Consider the following 15471-nt stretch of genomic DNA (forward strand, 5'->3'; position numbering starts at 1 on the left):
CGAGCCTTGGAACAGCTCAGGTCATTGCTGAATGTCTCTTCCCCACTCTTTTGAGCCTTGCTCCCTGCAGTGGCCCCAGGGTCCAGCCCCACACCTGGCCCATGGCAGCCTCTCTCTGCACACCGAATGAATGAATGAGCAAGTGAATAAGTGAGGCAGACACTCAACTGCTCAGCCAGGCTGGGAGCTTCCTCCTGGGTGTAAACCCCCTGCTGAGCTCTGCTCCGGCAAGGAGTCCCAAGAAGCCTACCTGGAACAGGCAGCCCAGATGAGCACCGGAACGGGGTGCCGGCTAACTTGTGTGGTTCCAGCTCCAAGTGCTGCAGGAGTGGAGTCAGCAGGGAAGGAGGGGGAGTGACTAGGGAGGGCCGAGGTATGTGAGTCCCAGGCTCTGTGTCCTGCAGGGGGCTTAGTGGTCCTATCTGACCTTGGCCATGGGTGGCTCACCAGGCTTCACCAGGGGCCCTCTGGGGACCCTCCTTGATAGAGGGCTGGAGAACTTGACACCTACAGCCTTCACCCTGCCTCCAGCAGGCCCTGGCCCCCCATGAGCTGGGGATACCCCCAACTCCTCCTAGCCCCCATGCTACGGTGACTGTGGTGGCACCAGGGGAGGAGCAGGCTCCACACGAGGGCCTGGCCGTCCTGCCTACCCTGCCCAGCCCTGCATGGCATGTCTTCTCTGGCCTTAGCTGCCCAGCTGCTTGTAGCCTTAGGCCTGCCCCACGAGCCCCTGTTGCTTCCTATGGCCCTGGGAGTGGCTACCAGACCCCTGCCGGCCATCTGGCCCCTGCTGGCAAGGGTGGGTGTGGCTGGGCTTTCTTCCAGCTCTATCACCCCTCACCCACTCTGTTACCTCTGATATGCTGTGCAAACATATTTCTTGATAAAATGCTGGGAAGAAAAATAATTAGAGTGTTGCTTCCATTATCCAATTTCTGATTAATCAAACTCTCTTTGTCCTCGGCCAAAATCTATTCATTTCCCTTAAACACTGGGCCAGTGCCAGGCATTGATTTCCTCTATAATAACACCACGCGCACATGAGGACATGCCCTGCCCTGCCCCTGCCCGGCGGCTGCGACGGCACAGAGGCACTGATGGGGGTGTCCTTGTCCCCCCAACACCACCACCTCCTCCAGGGAGCCTCCTGGCCTTGCCAGCACTCCCCAGCCCTGCCCCAACTCCTGGAGTCCTTGGCTGGGCCTGGTCCCCCTACTTGGCCTCCAGTGTGTTGCTTTTGTCTCACTGGCTGTCCTGGGGCTCTCCCTCCTGCCCCGAGGACAGGGATGGTGTGGAGTGGGTGGAGGGCGTGGCCACTTTGGCCCCAAAGTGCAGGGGCAGAAGGATGGGCTGTACCACAGGCTCCGGGCGGGCCAGGGTTTGGGGGCCACTGGCACAGGAAGAAGGCTGGGGCCAGGGCTTGTAAGAGGGCTGGGTCCATGCAGCATGTGTGGGGTGTGGGGAAGGCTTTCAGTGGCAGCAACACAAGCCCAGCCCCAAAGGGCTTGCAAGATGAGGGACAGCCTGGGCCCTGGGCCTGGGCCTCAGCGGTGCGGCACTGGCAGGCTCAGCCAAGTCCAGGCAAGAGGCGACTGCACATCCACCTGTGTCCATCCAGGAGAAGGCCAGTGGCCTTTTCAGGAGACGTGGCAGAAGTCCCTGCTGCCCCTGCCTGCACCGTGTTGACCCATCCCTCCTTCAGTCACCACAGGGGACTGGGGTTGATCACCACGGACACCTGCTTGGTGCCAGGTCTTCGTAGGCACGTGGGATACATGGGGGAGCAAATGGACCAGCAGCCCCGCCCCGGGGAGTGCAACGGTGGGCAGTAAACCCCCTAAGTGAGTTAGGCAGTGTGCTGGAGAGGGACCGTGCGTGGTGTGGCTGTCTGTGAGTTTGGGGTTCATTTTCAATTGTAGGAAGAATGGGCAGGGAGGCCTCCCGTGGAGGGGATATCTGAGCCATCGGAGGGGTGGAGAGCACCACTTGGCGCTATGGACAAAGAGCTTTCCAGGCGGAAGGAAGGGCCGGTGCAGAGCCCCGAGTGGAGAGAAAGTGACGGTGCCAGAGGGTCAGCAGAGGTCAGCAAGAGGCCAGCCTGGCAGGAGCAGGGCGGAGGGAGCATGGGGGGGCTCAGAGAGGCCAGGCGTCTCAGGGCCCTGGGGCCCCGGAAGGACTGACTGTGGCCCTGCCCTGGGTGGCAAGCGCTAGAAGGTTTTGAGCACAGGAGAGATGCGCTGTGCCTTGTTTTTACAAGGATCCCCCTGGCTGGTGGGGACAGTGCAGAGGCTGGGGACAGCAAGACCAGCAAGGTCACTGCTGCTGTGCAGATGAGAAGCTGGGGCTGGCAGGGCGGGGGTAAGTGGTCAGATTTCGGAGCGTGTCAGAAGGTCAACTGAGGGCTTCCCTGAGGCCAGCACCTCCCTGATCTAAGGTGCTGCTGAGGGACTGCACGTTGGGCATGTAGTGGATGCCACCAGTGCCCCCAAGTCCCCTTCCCTGTTGGTGCACTGAGCCCAGCTGTGGTTCAACAGCTCTACCTCTCTCCTGAGATCTGCCCCCTTTCCTGAAAATGCCTGGGAGGTTCTGCCCCCTCCTTCAAGGGGGACGGCATGATGTCCTTTTCCTTTCTGAGTTCCCTGTGGGGCAGCTCCTTCCCTGGCCCCATCCTGCGTCCCTCAGTCCCCTGCAGGTTTCTCCTGAAATGCTCCCTCTCTCCCTTACGAGAATCCCCCGCTTAGGCTCAAGGAAGGACCCAGTTGATGGGGTTTGGAGGCTACTGTGGGCTTGGAGACTCGGGGGTGGCCTGTCACAGATGGATGGACCAGTGCCAGCAGCCAGGAGTCACCTGGAGCAGCTTCCCAATGCAGGGGCCCCAGGCCGCTGGCCTCAGGAGGACCCACAGCTCTTGACAGAATGCCCATTCCTGGGCCCTTCCCTCAGACATGGAGGCTGGGAATCTGTACTTGTCAGAGCCACACCAGCCGGGCGGCCTGCATGCGTGGTTCTGAGCACGTGGGCTTGAGTTTCGGAGCCTCGGCACAGAGGCCGAGGGCAGGGCAAGGAAGAAAGAGGGAGCGGACAGGAGGTGCCCACCTTCCAGGTGGGAGAGACGGGAAAGGAGCCAAAGGGGCAGGGGGTCCCTGGAAGGAGCAGGTTGCTTGTCTGGCTCCATAGAGCCCCTCCCCAAAGGGGAGGCCTGGGGTAGCCAGGTGTGAGAGGTGGAGATACGATTATGGGATGCCACACTCAGGCAGGGGGAGGAGATTGCAGGCGGCAGAGACCCAGAATGGGGCCATCAGATTCTCCACCCAGGCCTGCCCGAGGCAGCTGCACCTTTGATGTGGCTCCTGTAAAGGCCCTGCCTCTTTCTGCTGTAGTCACGCCTTCCTGAGGAAGGACCTTCCCATTTTTTATTTATTTATTTACCCCTGACCCAGGGAAATATCTGACTGGATTTCCTCCTGAGTCAGTATTCCTCAGGCGATGCCGTCGCCCTGGTCTGCTCAGCTGTGGTGGCTGCAGGCCGGAAGACTGCACACATAGCTGGGGTGTCTGGAGCCAGGACAGCTCAGGGCCATAGGGAAGGGCCTCCCTGGTCATCTTGTGTCCCCTTCCTTTAGCAGAAGGGCACTGAGAGGCCCAGCCGAGGCAGAGCCACTGGTGGGGTTGGGCCTGTGTGCAGAGGGGGACACTGTGTGCTAACCCTGGTCTTCCTCCCATGCACTTGGACTGTGGCTTCAAAATAAGCAGGGAGCCTGGAGGAGGCAAAGGGGCCTGCTTTTAAGACGAGAGCTGCTGCAGGTCAGCGGTGCGGGGGTGGCCAGTGGCATGGAGATGCCAGTCCGGTGTCCTGGGCCCTCGTCACCGCGGAGTGACTGCAGAGAACCCACAGACATGGAGTCACATCCCCAAGCCCTGAATCATTAATGTCTTGCATGTGCACATGCTGTCATTTTTCAAATATTTGCAGAAGCTGTTGTGATAAATGAAACGCAGAGTCATTTATAAGCCTTATAGAAATCTTGGGGCACAGAAACCCTTGTTTCCTCTGTCCTCAGTGCTCGCTCGCTGGACTGGTGGCTGCTCTGTCTCCTCCCTATAAAGCATGCCAGCCTGTGTCTGCGGCAGGCCCAACCCTCCAGGACATCACAACAGCCCCCACCTGCCCGGGGCACTTCTGCTGCATTCGCGCCCCTTTGAGTCAGTTTTGTTTGTCCCAAACTTGTTTATGCCACTGTATCCTCAGGAGAAGTCGTGGTCGGGTTTGGTGTGGACAAGACAACCACAAGTTTGGGGACTGAGAGTCGCAACTGCCTGAGGTTTGGATTTCAGTTACCTTGCCACCTCACTCAAGTTGGAGAAAGTAAACCAGATGCCACACAGGTGTGCTATGGTTTTAAGCAAGAACAGTGCCGGCAAGTCGGGAATGAGAACCTGGGCTCCAGGAAGAGGGCATAGACCTCTCCAAAGATCAGTGCAGAATGTACGTTTATCTGTCTAAGGTAAAAAGTATTTTTTATTTCTTAGGAATCCCTGCTTTAACTCACTTTTGAGTAGACCAACCAGCAAGCAGCCAGCAGTCCCAAGTTTGATTGCAACTTTTGGTCACTAATGGGTATTAGAAACACATCTGTACTTATGTTGGAATCTATGGGTTGGTCTTTTCTGTTGTGATTTGTTGTTGTTGATGTTGTTTTACATAGGGAAGGTCATTCTACTTGAAAAGATTGTAAACCCTGGGTTTACAACAAAGTCAAGGCCACGGAGGCCGAGGGTGGGGAGGGGGCCACTGGAGGACATTGCAGAGCTCCTGGGACAGGCCACCCTGGAATCCCCTCGCCCCAGGACTAGGGAGACAAAGGGTCCTTGGAGGCCCAGCCCACCTGGGGGGGAAGTGCAGGGGCAACTCACAGGGAAGCTCAGGGTTTTCTGGCATGAGGGGATGCGGGGGAAGGGCATGAGGACCCCGGGAGGCTGGCTGGGCCCAGGCTCCCATCTCACTTCAGCAAGGGGCGGAGCTGGCTGGGATGGGGACGAGGGGCAGGAGGCCCCAGAGGAAGTGAGAGAGTGAGAGAGGAGGGGTGGGCAGGAAAAGTTCCAAGAGGAGGACGCTGGCCACACACGGAAGGACCTGGAAACCACGAGAGGCTGGAGTCCTTAGGGATGGCCTGCGGTTTCAGGAGGGGCAGGTGAGATGTGCACTGGAGGATCTGTGGAAAGCAGGAGCGAGAGGGTGTGGGAGGCACCGCAGAGGGGCCCAGGGGAACCCAGCAGAGCCGGGCCCCAGGTCTCAGGGTGTCAAGGGCTCGGGGACCAGGCTGTGGGTCAACAGAGACCTCGAGCCCTGAGCACCCGTGTGGACTGCAGCACAACCCCTCCATGGCTCCTGGGAAAGGTCGTGTTAGGTAACGCACTCAAAAGGGAGTGCTGGAGAAGCTTCTGAGCCCTATACAAACATTTTTTGGTATTCATCCATCTACTCATCCATCTGCTCTGCAAATCTTTCACAGAGCACCTGCTTCGAGGGAAGCAGAGCTGGCAACTGGGGGAGGACGCGGAGCAGGAACCCGGCCCGGCCCGAGGCGGGTCAGGGGAGGCGCGGACAGGAGGGGCCAGCAGCCCCGAGGCCCAGGCAGGGCCGGTCCGTGGACATCCTGCCCGTCTATTTCTAGGGGGGGTCTGGTCCCATCGCCAAGCCAGCACACACCACACTTGGCGGTGGTTGGGGGTCCCTGTGGGGAAAGAGTCTCTCCCTGGGTCTCACGAGCGCATTGTCAGCCAGGCAGGGTGGGCCAGGGCACTGTGGGAGACGCAGTTCCTGGGGGAAGTGCTTCTCCCACGACCCGCAAGACTGCTGCTCTAGGAGGTTGTGCCGACTGCCATCCTGTCCTGCGTCCCCTGCTGGCCGCCTGCCCCCAGGTGTGGAGCCTTTTCCAGAACCCTCAAGCTTTTGGGGGGCAGCTCTCTGGCCGGAACTCCCACTCAGAGGGGCAGCCTTGGTTTCCAGGCAGCTTCCCTCCAGGCTGCGCCGAGCCCGCCAGAAGTATATAGAACGCCTGCCCACTCTGACTGGTGGGTCAGCTTGGGAATGACCCGGCCCTTTAGTGTCCTCAGTGGTTCCTCAGCGGTGCCCCTCTACCTGGCTGTGTCATTTGCTCCCCGACGAGAATATGAGCTCCTTGACACAGACTCAGCTCGTTCCCCACCGCAGCCCCGTTACCCCTAGCAGGGCCACACACACTGAGGCTCCATTCTCAGAGGGCACAGCATTGATCAGGGCGGCCAAGTGATGGATCGGCTGCCTGCATGGATCTGAGGGGACAGGGCCTCCGGCTCGGGCACACGTGCTGGATGATACAGGAGCAACAGGAGAAGCAGTGGAGGACTCTCTGCTAAACAGGCAAATAGAACTGGGCTGGGCGGTGACCAACTTAGATGAGATGAGATGGCCTCTGGGCTGAGGGCGAGGGGTGAAGTGTGGCCACCACAGCCAAGAGCCCCTATGCCGGCACCACTGCCTTAACCCCGGCTGTCCCAGCAGAGAGGGCCTCTGATCCGAGCCTCCCTGTGTGCCCCACCTGCGTCCCCAGGGCTGCATGGCCACCAGACATAGGAGGTGGCCTGAGGCCACAGCTGTGAGCAGCACTAACCTTTCCCATGAGGAAGGTAATCCTTTTTTATTTCTCTCTCAATCCTTTTCCTTCAAGGAGAAAATCCCAGTTTGATGCCAGCGTGGCTCTCACACTGTCTAGCAGGCGCTAATCCCCGCTGTTTAACCAACAGCAAGCGGCCTTGCCTGGCCCCTCTGCAGACACAGGTCTCTGGCTAGCAGCAAGAGCAGTTCCTTTACACTGTTTCAGATTTTAGATTATTTCTGTCTATGGTGAGTGACTCTGGCTTTCCATTTGAAGTAGGGACGTGAAGTTCTTTTTAAAGTACATCTATTTAAGTTAAAAAGGCGAGTCAATTTAAGGAAAAACAAGTAAATAATAGCAGGTGATACCCAGATGTGGCCAGGTCTGGGGGTACTCGGGTCAGAGGGTGTAGTGGGAGCTGAGCCCTGCAGACTCCCAGCGGGCGGCTCCAAGAAAGTCTCCCTCCCGTCTTTACACCTTGGTTTCTACATCCATAGAGCCGTAGCCCCTCCCGGCCTTCTCTTAGGAGATGACGTGTGTGGTCCAGGCTCTCACCCCAGCGGTGGAGCAGACAGGTGTGGATGGAGGTGCGGATCCCCCTTTCTCTCCAGCCACAGACCTCTGGGCCCAGGTCTCCTGTGGTCCCTCCCCTCCTCCGAGGAGGCACGATACAAACCTACAGATGAGGAGCCCCCGCCCAGGCCCAGCCGGATTCAAAGCCCTCTGCCCAACCCTACCATGCCCAGCTCCCTAGGACAGCCACTGCTTGGGGCCCCGCCCACAGCTGCCTCTGATCTTCCATGGACACACTGGAAACGGCTCCAGGCAGAGTCTAGGAGGCCGTGGACAGTGACCAGACCTTTAGGGCAACGTGTGTGGGATGGGACCACCGTAGAGAGGGAAAGATGCACAGTCATGGGGCTGCAGCGTCTGCGGAGCACTTCACACGGGTGGAGGTTCGGCATGACAGAGGCGGGAATTCAGTCAGGACAGACAGAAAAAACTGGGTAGCACGAAGGACAGCTGGCTCCTCAGAGACCACAGAGGAGCTGCTGCCAGGACGGCCCCTGAGGGCCCAGGCCAGGCTCTGGGAAAGCCTAATGAGGGACCGACGCTTGGGCAGGAGAGGAGCAGGCAGGATGTCAGCTGCAAGCAGACTCGGTTCCAGCCAGCCAGGCGTGAAAGGGCAGTGGAAAACGCTTCCTTAAGTAAGAGGGAGACGGCTGATAATCAGCGGTGGCCACAGGCACAGGCTCTTCCGGACCTTTGGTTTCTAAACTAGAGCCACGGCGGGAGTTGACATGGGGATGGCGGTTCCAGAAGGCGGGGGACAGGACCCGGTCTTTAAAAGAAGATAGAAATGCTGTGGCGGAGCATGGGCCACAAGCTCCCACGCTGGCCTGGGACGCGCCTCCTGGCCGCAAGTCAGGCGACCCAACCAGCAGCAGAGTCAAGTGTGAACTGCCCACGTGCCCCAGGTGTGGGCTCAGGGCACCCCAGACGCAATTCCCGAGACGGGCTGGCTGTGGGGCTGAGGCTTCCCTGCGCTGCCTGCTGTCCTGCGAGGAAGGGCCTGTGGTCATGGGCACAGTGAGCATGAGGGTCTGCCGCTGGCCCGCCTGCTCCTGCCCCTCCCCAGGTCACCATAGAGCAGCTGCTGGGTGCCAGGGTGGAGCTGGCAGGTGCAAGGGCCACTGCTGCCAGGGCAGAAGGCGTCTGAGCAAGCTGGGGGTGTGGGCAGTGCTGAGTCATAGCCGTGCTCGTGCTCAGGGGCACACTGGCTTAGCTGCCACAGGGGACTCTGGGGCAGGGGGAGGGCCAGCCTGGGGCTGCTGGCAGGGTGGAGCAGGCCTGATGGGTGATCCGAGATGGGTTGCAACTCCTGCTGCCACCCCCAGGCCTGGGACGCAGACCCTGCTGACCGCCACACTGCAGCTCCAGGGCCTCAGGCTGGGGTGAGGGATGGCCAGGAGCCTCGAGGGTTCAGGGTGTGTCGTTTTTTGGGAGGCCTGGGAGCCTGAAGGTGCACTGGGGGCACGGCCTTGCTCTGCCTTGCTCTGCCTTGCTTTGCCTTGCTGGCCCTGTGGCCTGGGCTGCCTGCCACCTCTTGGGGTCCTACCTGCCACCCCAGCAGGGTTGGCCATCTGTGTGGCCTCTGCTCGGACCCGAGACACAACTCTGTCTCTTCACCCATCCACAGTCTGGGTACAGTGTGTCACCTCAGCGAGCCCAGAGTCCTCATGTTGAACCCTCAGCCCATCCTGGCTCACCCTTTCTGGTGGCCCTGGCACAGCGTGGGGCAGGCTTTCCTGTGAGGTGGGAGGGGGAGGCAGGCAGCTAGGGGTCTGGGAGTGAGGGGCTGGGCTGCTGTCTCTGGGGAGGTGGGGCACAGTGTTGAGGGAGCTCGGCCCATAAGCTAATACGTCTTCCCATCCCAGAGTTCCCCTGGCTTAGCCCAGCTTGGGCAGCGACACCTTCGGTGACCCTGGCTGTGGGCTGTCTTCCCCTGCTGGGGTAGGGCAGGGGGTGCTGACTCTGTGTGCTGGCTGTTGTGGAGGAAGCCCTGGGAGGCTTTTTGGGAAAAGGGTGGGAGGCACCAGGGCAGGTGAGGGCCCTGGCGAGCTCAGGCCAGCACAGGCATGGGCGCTGGGTCGCCCGAGCTCTGTGCCCCACGAGGGCTCAGCCTCCAGGGATCGCACCTGGGCAGGGCAGTGGCTCCCAGCATGGAGGGTGTCCAGGATGCAAATGCCCTGAGAGAGGTGACCACACATTCCCTCCATGACCATGTCCCCCTGCCCTGGGCTGTCACCTTCTGGGGGAAGGGGCAGCATGGAACCCGGGTAGGCCAGGCCTGCCAGGCGGCGGGCGGGGAGGTGAGTGAGGAGGCCTGGTAGGGGCCGGGATAGAGCTCGTCAACAGGAGCTGTTTCCCGAGACCGCTGGGAGGAGGTGGGCGGCTGCATACTCTGGCCTGAGCCCAGCCTGTGGGCCCCTGGCCCTGGGCCGCACCAAGTCACAAGCAACCTCCTGGTGAATTTGTCATGTGCTGTGTGCCTCAAGCACTACACGCGGGTCGGGTGGGGGCAGGGGGCTGGCAGGTGCTCCCTGGTGCAGTCCACACACCTGTATCAAGCCCTGCCGTGGGCACAGCAGGGCCCTGTACTACAGGGACAGCAGACAGCTCTTCACATGCCTACCGCTTCTCTGAGCAGCCCCTGCTCCCAGCCTGCTGGCCAGGCCCCGTGGTCCCCTGAACACCTCCCTGCTCCGGCCAGCTGCCACTCCAGCACCAGGCCCCGTCCATTACAGCCCACGCGTCTCTCGGAGCCACCACCGTGTCTGCCTCCCCCCAGCCCTCGCCTGAGTTGCCCCCTGTGCCTTGGATGTCTGCATGGCCTGGCCTCAGCCCGGCAGCCAGAGGGATGCTGGTGACACTTAGGGCAGGACACGGTGCTGCTGGCCCTAACCCTGGCTAGCTCCCAACTTGCCCTTTCAGTGACCTACCCTCACTCTTGGCACCAGCCATACAGCCTCCTTCCTGTCCCGGAGACAGGCCATGCGTGTTCCCACCTCAGGGCTTTGCACTGGCCCACTTGCTCTGTCACCACCTGTCCGTACTCGTCTCCACGGATCAGGAGGCTGGCCCCACCCCCCTGCGCAGACTTGCAGCCCGGCAGGAGCTCCATTTCCACCACGGAACAGGCACCTTCTGTCACTCGCTGTTTCTTTTCTGTCTGTGGTCTGCCTCCTGCCCTCCCGCCTGAGCAAGTGCAGGGACTGGGGTCTCTGCCTCATTCCGCAGGCCCCTCCCAAGCCACGGCTCAAAGCCACGGCTCAGTAAGTAGGCGTGGGGTACCGGAGAGCCCCTGACTCAGCTGCCCTCAGCCCCAGGCGCCTTAGCCGGGCTCCACACCACAGCCAATCCCTCCTCTCCACGGCACCTCTGCTGCTGGGACAGCACGTGCAACCACACATAGACGCTCACATGCACCAGTACACGGGCAGCTGCATGCGGACACATTCAGGTGCGTCTACACACACACACAAGCACATGCACACACAGGCATGGACCTGCTCACAGACGTGTACATGGAGCTGCGCATGCTTGTGAACAGATGTGCACACACAGCCACACAGAGACATGTATGTGCACTTACATACTCTCGAAGGCACACACACCTATATACGGACCTGCACAGAGGCAACCATATACTGTCGCAGTGTGTAAACTTTTCGGGGGCTTCTTGTTTATCTTCAGTCAAGACCAAGGCCCCAGGGTGGGCGTCTGGTCTGCCCTGCCCCTTCCTCTTACTGGAGGCCCCTCTCCTCCTCTCTCCGTGTCCAGCCACTTTGACCTTCCTGCACTTCCCTCGTAACACCGCAGTTTGTCTGTCCCTTTCCTAACGCACCCCCATACGTACACCACAGGGCCTTTGCACATGTTCCTGTACCTGGTACACTCTTTCCCTCACCCATGCCTCTGAGATTTCCAGCCATGCCCAGCGCACAGTCTGTGATGGGGAGTCCTGGGTCGGGCCCTGAGGGACTGTGGTTTCTGAGCTGCGAAACAATGTGGTCATCCAACGCTTGGACTTTGCCTCTGGGCTGACCATCATCAGGTTCCACCCTGGGACTTGGGGAGTCCTTGGATGTCCAGTAAAGCCTACTTAGACTCAGAGAGAGGCCTGGCAGGAGCCTTGTGGGGACTGTCCTGAGGTCCCATTTGGACTGAGGCCAGCTCCTGCTCACAGGCTTCTCTGCATCTGCGCAGCACCCTGCCCCCTGCACGGTTCCACGCACATGCTCGCTCCCTGGACCCAGTTTCCTCTTCCCTCCCACATTGCCCTGTGGTTGCCAGAGCACACTGATCAAAGACTACATGGCCAGCCCTTGGGTTGGGACTTCCAGACAGTGGCAGTTCAAGTCCCAGGCTGCCTGCCCAGCCCTGCGGCCCTGGGCTTATGGAGCACATACTTCCCGAAGCGCAAATCGCATGTCCTGGGACAGAGCAGCTCATGACCAAAGGCTGGGTGGGCGTGGTTCACCCTCCTCCGGACGCAGTGCCAGGCTGGGGGCCACCAAGTCAGGGCTTATCCCTCGGCGGGAGCAGTTGAGGGGAAAGGGACATGGCACCCGGCGCCAGGCCCTGTGCAGGTGCCCTGCCCTCATGGACTGGCCTCGCTCACAGGTGGAAGCCAGCCCAGAGTGCCCTCTGTTGGTGGGGTGAAGCCGGGATCTGGCACAGGCCTGCCGCTTTCTCCTGCACCACTCGGCCTTCCTGCTTTTAAGGAAATCCCAGCCTGATAGGAGAGAGCAGAGAAAGGGAGGGTGCAGGCAGCGGGGGAGGGGAGAGGGCACCCGGCTGGCGAGGGAGGCAGCCATGTGTGAGCTGACCTGTGAGGAGCAGGCCGAGCTCCGCACAGAAGCCAGGCGAGAGGTGCCACAGATGTGGAGCAGCCCCTGGAGAAGCCAGGGTGACAGAACGAGCCCTGCAGAGCACAGCAGGTGTGGGGCCCGGCCTGGCGAGCTCCTCTAGGCCCAGGTTGTAGTGGGTGGGAGTGGCACTGAGAGGGATCGCAGGGGCCGTCACACAGTGTGCCGTGAGAAGTTGCAACATCTCCATCTGCTCAGGTGCAGCTCTGATCCAAGGCAGGGTCACCCCAGGACCCTGAGGCCGTCACAAGCTCTCATGTCTGGGGTTCCCTTGTCACCTGCCTGGAGCAGACCTTGTTCCAAGAGTGGGGTCACTGTAGGTGTCCCCAAGGCAGCTGAGAGCCTGCTTTTCTTAGGTGGCAGCAAACAGCTTGGGAAGCTCATTCGGGAGGAACCTGTTCTGGGTGATCTTTGTCCCTGACGCTGACCAGCTGAAGGAGAATCAGTCAGTTGGGGCAGGGCTATGCCTCAGATTTAAAACACTAACTTGAGAAAAACAGTGATAACCATGGGGGACACCCCCGGCCAGGTTGGACACTGCCTCTGATGGGAGGGTGCTAGCCTCCTGCTGGCACGATGGCACTGGTAGGCAGGTCCCCAGCCTAGGCACCCAGCAACTGCTGGGGTGGAGAAAGCTGCTCCAAGTGGTGGAGTGAGGGCTTTGGGTGCCTTTCCATACCCAGGGGACTGTTGGGTAATCAACAGAGACTCGGAAGCAGTCACAGGTGCCCTCCACGCGCTGACTACCCATGGTGGAGAGAGGCACGTCCCAGGTGTGATGAGAGGCAGGGCCTTGTTGCCGCCACGATGTTTGTTTACAAACCCTTATTCTGATGAAAGTTCATTGAAAGATATATAGGAAATATGGTAAAATGCAAAGAAGCAAAAAATTCCTCTGATTTCACAACCCAGAACTCATTGCTGCTTGGAGAATGACTTGCCAGACCTCCGCTTACGCGCTGCACGTGTGTGTGTGCGTGCGCGTGCATGTGCACATGCTACACACATGACCTACGTATCAGCCTAAGCAGGCGCTCTGCCAGTCCCCACTCTGCCAGGGCTGGAGGTCACCTCGAGGCTTCTGCTCTCAGACATAATTTTCAGCCTCGCTGGGATCGGGCTGAACAACTGTTTCATTACTGCGCTCTCAGCAGACATGTTTCTGGGGCATTCCTTGGTGCACCTCACATCCGTGGCTGCCAGCGCGTGGGACTGTAGAGAAGTGGGAAGTTCCTCAGCCTCTCTGAGTCTGGTTCCTTCCACCACCAGCGCTTACTGAGCACCCGCTGTGTGCCAGGAACTGCTCTGCTCCCAGCGGGCCCGGCCCTCCGCCACTGACACTCTGGTCGGGGTGGACAAGGTCACGCAGTACCTGAGGGCTGCTGTGGAGGAGGCCAGCAGAGGGGCTGGGGTGACACAGTGACGAGGACAGTGGGGAAGTGACTGCCACAGGCTGGCACTTGCCGAGTACAAAACCCATGCTAGATGCTTTACTCCTCGTGGGCTGGTGAGAGACCGGCTCTGAGACAGACAGTGACGTGGAGGGGTGAGACTGACCACCCTGAGAGCTGTGGGGGACGTCGGGGTTTGACCAAGGGAGAGAGGCGGCATGAGAGCATGGAGTCCTGAGCTCAGAGGCTGGTGGGTGTGGGGAGCAGGGTGGATGCAGGGGGCCACCGTAGCTGGGAGAGGACGGGATCGCTGGGCTTTGTGGTCAAGTCTGTGCGGGGTAAGGGGCAGCGAGGGGCATGGATGACAGCGGGGAGGATGAGGACACTGGAATAGAGGCTGATTTGTCAGGTTGAGTTTCAGATGCTGGTCATAGCCAGGAGTGGACATGGGGGAGGCCTGGGCTCTTCAGGGTCTGTCTGCCATGGGCCTTCCCACCCCAGGGCCTGCCATGGAGGTGATGGGGGCGTCGGGTGAACACTGGCTGTGGGGGGATGGGGAGACTGGGAGCTGCCAGACAGGGACAGAGGTTGGAGGAAGGAATGAAGGGGATGTGCATGTGAGTAGGGTGGGGGCAGCTGCCACCTGGGCTCAGTCGGGGGACAGAAGCCTGAGTTTTGGGGTTGCCTTGGTGCGGGGGTCTGCCCAGCCATACAGAAGGTCATGGGATCATCCTGGGTGTGGTCAGAGGTGGCCAGGGAGCGTGGGTGCTGGGCCCTGCCCTGGGGTGCGCACAGCTGTTCCTCCCGATGACCAGGTGGGTCTGTTGGTGGAAGATTCTGCCTGGGGCTGGGGAGGCCTCTGGACCACCCTGCCTCGCCTTAGACTCAGTGATGACTGCTGCCCTTAACAGCCGCTCCACCCTGTCCCTCTCCTGCCTTCCCAGGTGGACGTCACCACAGTGCTCTGTGCCAGCCAGGCCCTGTGGGCCCCTGCTCCCCAGCTGCACCCCCTGGCACTCCCACAGCCCACAGCCTCCACCAGGCTCTGGCCCTGCCCGTCTGCTTGCTCCCGGGGCCTCAAGGGAAGGCAGGGCCAGGCCTCCCTCCTGGTGCACATCCTGCCCTGTGAGAGCCTCAGGGCCCCAGTTCTTGCCGTCGTGGCAAATTGAGGAGGCACCTTGTTATTCTGGGCCTCTTTTGGGCAGGGCTGAGGCCAGGACCCTGCTGTAAAACAGGGTGAGCTCCATCAGCACTCTCCAAGAAGAGGGTCCCAGGGGGCACCACAGTGGGGTCACCTCACTGAATCCTAGCCAGACACAGAGACCAAGGCTCAGGGAGGGTGAGGCCAGCTGGGCTGGTGGGCAGGGAGGGGCGGTGGAGGCTATTCCAGCACTGGGGCCAGGCGGGTGGAGGCCTCACTGCTCTCCTCTCCCATGCACCTGGCTGCAGGCGGTCCGGCCAGGCGGCAGCAGGCGTGCTTGTCACACTGCAGTTTGGACACTGCCCCTGTAGCACTCCGTGGAGAGGGGATCTGATGGATCAGTCCGGCTGTTTTCTGAGGCCAGCTGTGGCTGCTCTGCTTTCCCTACCCAGCCTGAGGTGGGGCTGCTGGCAGGAGGCTCACACTGTTCTCTGTTTGGCAGGTAAAGGGCTGGATGTGCTGCAGGAGCCAGAGCAGCCGGAGGCAAGGGGGCTGCAGGGAGCACACGCAGCACCAGGGACTGGCCCTCCAGCTGCACTTAGCAGCATCGCCGCAGCAACCAGCGACCAGCAACCAGCGACCAGACGGCAACAGCCTAGGCAGACACAAGCAAAAAGCGGACGGCTTCCCACCGTCGGCTGAGGACAGGGAATGACTACAGCGAATCAGGCCACGCTGCTGCCGACAAGGGAGGTGGAGTGTCACTAGAAGGGAGGGGCGGCCACCGCCCGCTGCACAAAGCACCATGCGGGCTGGAGCAGAGGCGCTGGGGCAGGGGCTGCGGTGTGGCTCTGCTTTGCCCCACT

The 15471-nt window shown here is 60.7% G+C and overlaps 1 protein-coding gene across 1 annotated transcript in view; it reads right to left on the reverse strand.

The window, feature by feature from the left end:
• The window catches only part of RSPH14 (radial spoke head 14 homolog (Chlamydomonas)), a 69135-nt gene that overhangs the window by 16528 nt on the left and 37136 nt on the right, over positions 1-15471 (reverse strand). The gene's annotated exons all lie outside the window — the stretch shown is intronic.

This window comes from Propithecus coquereli, unplaced genomic scaffold (genome assembly GCF_000956105.1).
Source record: "Propithecus coquereli isolate 6110/MARCELLA unplaced genomic scaffold, Pcoq_1.0 Scaffold698, whole genome shotgun sequence".
Taxonomy (NCBI): domain Eukaryota; kingdom Metazoa; phylum Chordata; class Mammalia; order Primates; family Indriidae; genus Propithecus; species Propithecus coquereli.